This window comes from Cotesia glomerata, linkage group LG10 (genome assembly GCF_020080835.1).
Source record: "Cotesia glomerata isolate CgM1 linkage group LG10, MPM_Cglom_v2.3, whole genome shotgun sequence".
In the NCBI taxonomy this organism is placed as follows: domain Eukaryota; kingdom Metazoa; phylum Arthropoda; class Insecta; order Hymenoptera; family Braconidae; genus Cotesia; species Cotesia glomerata.
The window spans coordinates 5982688-5991487 of record NC_058167.1 but is presented as its reverse complement, the minus strand read 5'-3'; positions in this window follow the sequence as shown (position 1 = coordinate 5991487).

Genomic DNA, 8800 nt, shown 5'->3' with positions numbered 1-8800 from the left:
ACAAACAAAAGTAAAACGTGAAGTTGGAAATCGCAACGCAGCCAAATTTATAATTTATTCTTTTGTATTTTTTTTTAAATGTTAAATCTCGTATCTGATTGGTCAACGAAAATTTTGAATAACTCAAAAACTACTCAAAATTTTCAGTAACGACTAAGAAGTTTTCTGCTCAGAATCGTTTCCTCTATTCGAATATCTTCGCTGTAAAAGTAATTTTGGATCACCCTGTATATGTTTAGATCTGATTAGACCTGAGTTATCTAGAGCTATATATTATTATATATAAATCTATATATGATTATATCTAATCAAATGTAAATTATAAATTTACATTTATTAATATATAATAATATATAATTAGATGCAGCATTTTTCAATGATTATATTTAATAAATATTTTGTTGAGTGAATTTGTTTCACTTGCAATGTCATATGATATGAAGATTGCTTATAAACAAAAATCATCTTTATAAATTATTTTCATTAATTATATTACATTATAATAACGTTTATTGTAACATACCGAATTCTATCACAGCTCATAATTATCTTTTAAATTTTTAAATATTCTAAACGTCAATTTATTTAGTGATTTGAATTATTATCATGTGTTACAGTTATGTATCCTAGTTGTCGGGTTATAAAAAATGTCAAAAGAAAATTGACTGTTAACAAATATTTATTAACATTTAATAAATCGTATTTAATAAATAATTTATTAACTGGGTAATAAATACATATTAAATCCCATGATGTTAAAAAATCACTTATTAACAGTTAATAAAGCTCATTAAATATAAACAAATCCTTCTATCAATATCAGTGTAACTATACGGAAATCATATATAATTATATATGAATCATATATAACTATATATGAATCATATATAATTATATATGAATCATATATAATTATATATGCATTTTGTGATCACTATAAAACGTTCTCTGTTTTCATCTCAGAGTCTGCTACTCCAATGATTAATAATTACACCGGCACACAAAAAAAAAAAAGTTGTCTGTACTTGGGACGCGCCACATATATTCCCATGTAATTTGACCCGCTGAACCCGAATTTGAGGTCCGTTTGGCCCCTACACCCTAGGATTTTGAGAAAACTGTAAAAAACCGAAAAAACGGGAAAATTGGGGTTTTGGTGATTGAAAAATTTTTTAGATTCTAACTATGCATGATTTTCATGTATTTCGATCTGCTTTATACTTATCTGAAGTGTACTCAGACCAGCAGCCATTAAAAGTCTAAGTAAATCCCGAAAACCCATGAAAATTGCGAAAAAACAAAAATTCCCAATATTGTGATAAAAAAATGTATTGAGCTAAATATATGATGATTTTCATGTAGGTTTATCGACGACATATAAATCTCCAACTTTTATAACTCAGACGTCTCGAAAACATCAAACAAATGTGCAAAACCCCGAAAATTGGAAAAATCAAATGTAATATAATAAAAATCGAGTTATTATTCAAAATAAATAAAAAAATCATATCATTCGATCTGTGGTGCATAAAAAAAAAAAAAGTATTTCGTCTTAAGACTTAAAAAATTAATTTTTCGGAAAATATCATCAAAACCCTTTGGATTTGAATTTTAATTCGTTCTCCGCTTATATCTCACCCTTTTATCTTCAAACGTCCTGCATAAAGGGTTTCTCTTTCGTTTCCTCTCTTCTTCGGGTAAATCTCTCTTCAGAGTCCAACAATGATCTACCATCATATTGACATCCACTCATGTTTTGATGGAATGTTTCTTCTCTTTCTTCACTGAAATTACCAAGATTTTCAGGAAAGTGTGAAAGATGAGATTGTAAATAGTGCAATTTTGTATTCACATTCCCTAAAAAATTTCGAGATACTTCCTTAAAACTTCCCCAAGCTGCTCTCTCAATCTTGTGCATCTCATACTCAAGATTAGCATCCTGGAATTGAGTCCGAATTTGGGGTACATAATAAATTCCTTCTTTCAATTTATTGTCACTTATAGCTGGAAATTTTTCGTCCAAGTACTTAACACAGTTGCCATTTTTATCGAGAGCTTTGACAAAATGCTTCATAAGGTCAAGCTTGATATAAAGTGGTGGCAGCAAGTACTTGTAAGGATTAATGAGAGATTCTCGCATAACGTTGTGAGAACCATGATTCAAATTCTTTCTTGTTGGCCGTTCTTTTCTACTGTAGGGAATTTTCCGATCGTGACTATCCTACAAACATACAAGAAGGGATATATTGTGAACCAGATTGTTGGCTTAACTAGTGTAGCAATTTTCAGATCACCACAAACTTTTCAATGATTTTTGGTCAAATGAGCTACTGGAGTCGGTGCTTTGAGACTTCTCTTAGACAAAGCAATGAAAAACTTTCACTCCTCGTCCTGAAAGTGTTCGGCTTTAACTCATCAATCAAACTTCTTACATCTGAACAGTCCACTAATGAATTTTCGCCGTTTTAAAAATGTTATCAGATTTTTTTTCCCTATCACGATAAAAATAAGCTGTTGTATTTTTAGTTAATAAATTTTTTTCTTTCTTAAGCTGATGTTTCAGGGTTTTCACTTCTAGGAACTTTTTGGGCTCAGAATCGATTTCTTGCTTAAATGCTTGTGCCTGTAACCAGGGCACCTCCACGTGGTGACGGCGGGCAACAGGACCGTCTGGCATAGTCCCTGGGTTAACGGCTTGAATGCCGTCATGGCAGGCACAAGTAATAAGTGTTTTACGATGCAGGGACCCGGAATCCCAGTATCGGCGTCTGGTCAGAGTGAGAAAGCAGGCTCGCAGGCGTCGTCATCAAGTGACTGCAGCTCTTCATTAGTGGGTGACTTGGCTTCTGAAGCGTTTAATATGACAAGAAGTGTCTCTCACATATGTAACAAAACTCCAATTGCTTCTGTTACATATGTGGAGAATTTGAAGTAACGAAAAGTCGTAGATCTTTTTCAAACAAATTGAAAAATGTCTACGAAACCTGCTTCGGTATCCAGATTACGAACTGGGAAGCAACTTGGGTACCACATTCACTTTGCAATCGGTGTCACACGATGCTTACTCGTTGGGAGCAGACGAAAAGTAAACAGTGCTTGAAATTTTCAAAACCTGTGATTTGGTCTGCACCAACGAGTCAAAAAAACTGCTATTTTTGCACGACGGAAGTTTCAGGTTTTTCTTCGACAACCAAACATAAAATTCAATATGCCAACGTAACATCAGTTGTGCCAGCAGAAAAGTTTTGAATGTCGAAGAACCTGCAGCTCCTGAACCAGTGAATGAACATGAAGAGATGGAAGTTGAAGATAACTTTGAAGAAATCGATCCTGAACCCGAAGAGATCCATTCTGAGGATGAAGAATACATCCCGAGTGGTGTTCCTAGAAGTAAAGACCCTGAAGTCTTCGATCAACTTGAATTGAATGACCTTGTACGAGACTTAGGACTATCTAAGGTAAAAGCTGAACATTTAGCCTCAGCTTTAAGGAAAAAAAATTTATTAGCTAAAAATACAACAGCTTATTTTTATCGTGATAGGGAAAAAGAGTTCCGGAAGTATTTTACAAAAGACAGCGAAAATTCATTTGTGTACTGTTCAGATGTAAAAGGACTGATCGATGAGTTGAAGCCAAACACTTACAAAGACGAAGAATGGAGGCTTTTTATTGACTCCTCTAGGCGAAGTCTTAAAGCTGTGCTTCTTCATAATGGAAACTTATTGGCACCGATTCCAGTAGCTCATTCGACTAAACTAAAGGAGACTTATGACAATTTACAGGTTGTATTAGATAAAATAAACTATTCAGAACATCAATGGAAGGTTTGTGGTGATCTGAAAATTGCAACAATATTGCTGGGCTAACAATCAGGGTTCACAAAGTACGCCTGCTTCTTATGTTTGTGGGATAGCCGAGGACGAAAGAATCATGACATTCAAAAGAATGGCCAACAAGAACAAATTTGAATCCTGGTTCTCACAATGTTACGCGACAATCTCTAATTGATCCTTCCAAGTACTTGCTGCCCCCACTTCATATCAAGCTTGGCCTTATGAAGCAATTTGTCAAAGCTCTGGATAAAGATGGAAACTGTTTTAAGTACTTGGGCGAAAAATTTCCAGCTATAAGTGACGCTAAATTAAAAGAAGGAATTTTTGATGGACCCCAAATTCGGACTCTATTCCAGGATGCTAATCTTGAATATGAGATGAACGAGATTGAGAGAGCAGCTTGGGGAAGTTTTAAGGAAGTATCACAGCAATTTTTAGGAATACGAAAAGTGATAACTACGCAACTTTAGTTGACGAGTTGTTATACAACTATAATACTTTAGGTTGCTTAATGAATACAAAATTGCACTATTTACATTCTCATCTTTCACACTTTCCTGAAAATCTTGGTGATTTTAGTGAAGAGCAGCAGGAGAGATTCCATCAAGACATTAGTGTGATGGAAAACGATATCAAGGAACGTGGATGTAAATATGATGGCAGATCATTGTTGGACTCTGAAGAGAGATTTACCCGAAGAAGAGAGGAAACGAAAGAGAAACCCTTTATGCAGGACGTTTGAAGATAAAAGGGTGAGATATAAGCGGAGAACGAATTAAAATTCAAATCCAAAGGGTTTTGATGATATTTTCCGAAAAATTAATTTTTTAAGTCTTAGGACGAAATACTTTTTTTATGCACCACAGATCGAATGATATGATTTTTTTTTATTTATTTTGAATAATAACTCGATTTTTATTATATTACATTTGATTTTTTCCAATTTTCGGGGTTTTTTGCACATTTGTTTGATGTTTTCGAGACGTCTGAGTTATAAAAGTTGGAGATTTATATGTCGTCGATAAACCTACATGAAAATCATCATATATTTAGCTCAATACATTTTTTTATCACAATATTGGGAATTTTTGTTTTTTTCGCAATTTTCATGGGTTTTTCGGGATTTACTTAGACTTTTAATGGCTGCTGGTCTGAGTACACTTCAGATAAGTATAAAAGCAGATCGAAATACATGAAAATCATGCATAGTTAGAATCTAAAAAAAATTTTTTCAATCACCAAAACCCCCAATTTTCCCGTTTTTTTCGGTTTTACAGTTTTCTCAAAATCCTAGGTGTAGGGGCCAAACGGACCTCAAATTCGGGTTCAGCGGGTCAAATTACATGGGAATATATGTGGCGCGTCCCAAGTACAGACAACTTTTTTGTGTGCCGGTGTAATCTTTTAAACTATAGTTTTTTGTGGATGAAATAATGGAACTGTATTAATTAATTTAACATAAAAATCGATTATATATTCGATTCTCATTAGTTGTAGGTATTTCAAACTTTACTATTCCAGTAAGTCTTGTAAGCAATCGGGTAGTGTGTTAGTCTTTAAATCGTCAGGTCCCCGGTTCGATCCCCGCTCACGGTAAATTTTTTTTATTTTTATAGAAATAATTATATATAATTATATCTAATTATATATGATTATGTATGATTAGATCTGGCCAATTTTCAGGTCTAATTATATATAAGTGATTATATATAACTATATATGATTAGGCAAATTCATTTTTTCCCGGGCATTATGATAAAAAAAAAGATCTTTTGCCAAAATTCTAGTTTTTAAATTTTCCGCTCAAAAATTTTTTAGAGTTATAATTCTCACGCAATTCCAGAGAATATTTCGAAAGAAAAGATTTGTATATTTCTACGCTCTCTTTCTTAGTTCAGAGATTCGGGAACATTTTTTCGAGCTAAATAATCTCGTGGGCCTGAAAGCCTGATTTTGTAGTTTGTATACATATGTTAGAGATCAGATTATTGCAGCATGTTCAAATTTAAGGTGAATTAAAGATACATGTAGTATTATATTAAATATTATATCCAATAACATGGAAATGTTATTAGAGATGTGCGAATATTCGAAACTTCTAGTTCTTCAAACAGTTTCAATCCATCGAGTATAGATTTAAAAGCTTCAGATGATTCGAAATTTTCGGATCTTACACGTGTCTTGAATGTAAGTCGTATTTTTCAAAAATGTAATTTTCATAATTTAGATAAAATATTACAAACTAGCTGTAACCCGCCTGATCCGCTGGGCGCTTTCTGTAGAATTGCATTTTTAGATCTAGACATGAAATTTAATTGGAGTATTGTTTTGATTTGAAGAGATTCTAAATGAGAATTGAAAGTTTCAGTTAAAGTAATTGCAGGTCTCATAAGTGAAGTTGAAATCTGCCTACACGGAGAAAAAAGTATTGCTATTGTAGCGATCCAGTGGATCGTGAACGTAGTATTGTGATTAGCTCAAAACAGTATTGTCATTTTCACAATATTATAACCTGATATACTCTATACTTCGGATTCTTATATTAACTTTCCATGGTATGTGAATATGTCAAAACGTATTGCGATCATAAAGAAACGTTCCTTACTACGGCGAAACGGATCGTGATTATCACGATCCACGAAGCCTTCAGCGCCACCACGCATAACCAAGTCTGAAACTTACGAGTGGATTTGTTTACAATTTTGGTGATGAAATAGTGATAATTACATAAATTAGTGAATTAATAATAACAGTGATATGGATGATTGGGTTGTTGATAAATTACTCGAGTGGAATCTTGAAAAACTTGTGTCGATTTTTGAAGGCTAGTAAAGAAATAAATTTTCCTATGCTAACTGTTTTAATGCTGTGTCCGTGGTTATTGTATATAATTTTACTGCGTTGATAAGGAAAAACAATGTACATTATATATTGTATTAGGGGGCGTCCATTAATTACGTGAGGTGTTCTAGGGGGGGAGTGGATCAAGCTAAATCTTACCAAATCTCACTTAGGGAGGAGGGGGGATCTTAACAAATATCACGTAATTTTTTCTCTAGCAGAAAACAGTGTAAAATTGCGTGAAATAGTATTTCTATAATAAAATATGGCCAAATTTGACACAATAGTGTTTGTCGTATTCGTCTGAACCTTGCAGAGCAGCAAAGTAGCGTTCGATTGTTTAATTTGATTATTGATCGATAGGATTCACTAAATTTTTAGGTAGATTTATTTAGAAATCTATCGGTGGTAGCCGATCTCATGTAATTTTAATAAAATTTTGTCATATCTTTAATTATCTTCAATTTAAGCTATTGTTCGTCGACTTTTAATACTTTTTTCAATTTATTTCGTAGTTAAGAAAATTAAAAAAAAATCAAGAATAAATTAAATTTTAGGGGTGGACATTAATGACCCATAATCCGGTTGCCCAGACCTAGTATTGGACACAATTCTTTTACCCAGAATTCGTTTGTCCAGATTTTTATGATACAGTGCATCTTTTACCCAAAGTTCCAATTATACAGATTTTCTATTACATAGGCATCCGATAACACATAATATATTTTACTCAGTAATTCATTTACACAGGTTTCTTTTGCCCAGACTCTTTAATTTGATCTCAGTAGTTCTTGCAATAAATAGCGCCAGCATAACTAATTATAATTTGAAAACATTTTTTTTATTTCAACAATTAACAAATCAGAGCCGCCTTATTTTTCTATAACATTTGTTAAACTCTTGGGTCATTCCATGTCAAATCGACCAATAATCGACAAAAGAAAAAAAAATAAAAAAAAAAATTTTCAAAAGATATGCAAATTCAAAATTTCGCGATTTTTACAGCTTTTGAATTTCATTTTTGTAATATCTCGAACGCTATTATAGGTACAGGAATGGCCTTTCGTTTGTTTAAAAAGGGACACTTGGTGCTATTGAAAAAAAAAAAATATTTTGGAAAAAAATTTTGAAAAATGCCAAACAAATTTTGAATTTTTGAAAATCGTTAAAAATGACGATTGAGATTAAAATTTTGGTTCAATTTTTTTCGTATAATACCTTGTACTGATCTTAAAAAATTCTGAAAATTTGAGAACACTGTTTTTTGTTTTTTCAAAAATAAGAAATTTTGAATTTCAAAAAAAATTTTTTTTTCGTTTTTTGCAACTTATACATAAGGTAAAGTTATGCAGATACATAGTATTATAATTTTGAGCATTACAAAATTAAATGTACGACGTGGAAATATTAAATAATAAGGCGGCTCTGATTCGTCAATTGTTGAAATAAAAAAAATGTTTTCAAATTATAATTAGTTATGCTGGCGCCAGTCCCATGGCTAAGCGGTATAACGCTTGTCATGCTTGCTTGGGACTGATGAGGCGTGGGTTCGAATCCCGGTGTGAGCTGAAATTTAATTTTCAGTGAACATCGGTGCTCGTAACCCACGCCGGGCTGTACAGGTTTGGGTTTTTCGATGGTTTCCCCAAGCCCTGTGCTACCGGTGGGGCACAGGCAAATGCGTGCAGTTTCCCCAAAGTCGGCCCATCGCCGCATTACTCTCCAGGCTGAAAAAGTATGTAATACCGCCAAACTTATTCTGCCAAACTTAATGTACCGATCAGCCTGGAGTCCCCTTCCGGTCTCGGCCGGACCCCCATCGAGACAGAAGTCTGAAAAGCGGGGTTAAAATAAAAAAAAAAAAAATTAGTTATGCTGGCGCTATTTATTGCAAGAACTACTGAGATCAAATTGAAGAGTTTGGGCAAAAAAAACCTGTGTAAATGAATTACTGAGTAAAAGATATCATGTTTTATCGGATGCCTGTGTAATAGAAACTCTGTATAATTGGAACTCTGGGTAAAAGTTGCACTGTATCATAGAAATCTGGGCAAGCGAATTCTGGGTTAAAGAATTGTGTCCAATACTAGGTCTAGGCAATCGGATTATGGGTCATTGATGTCCAC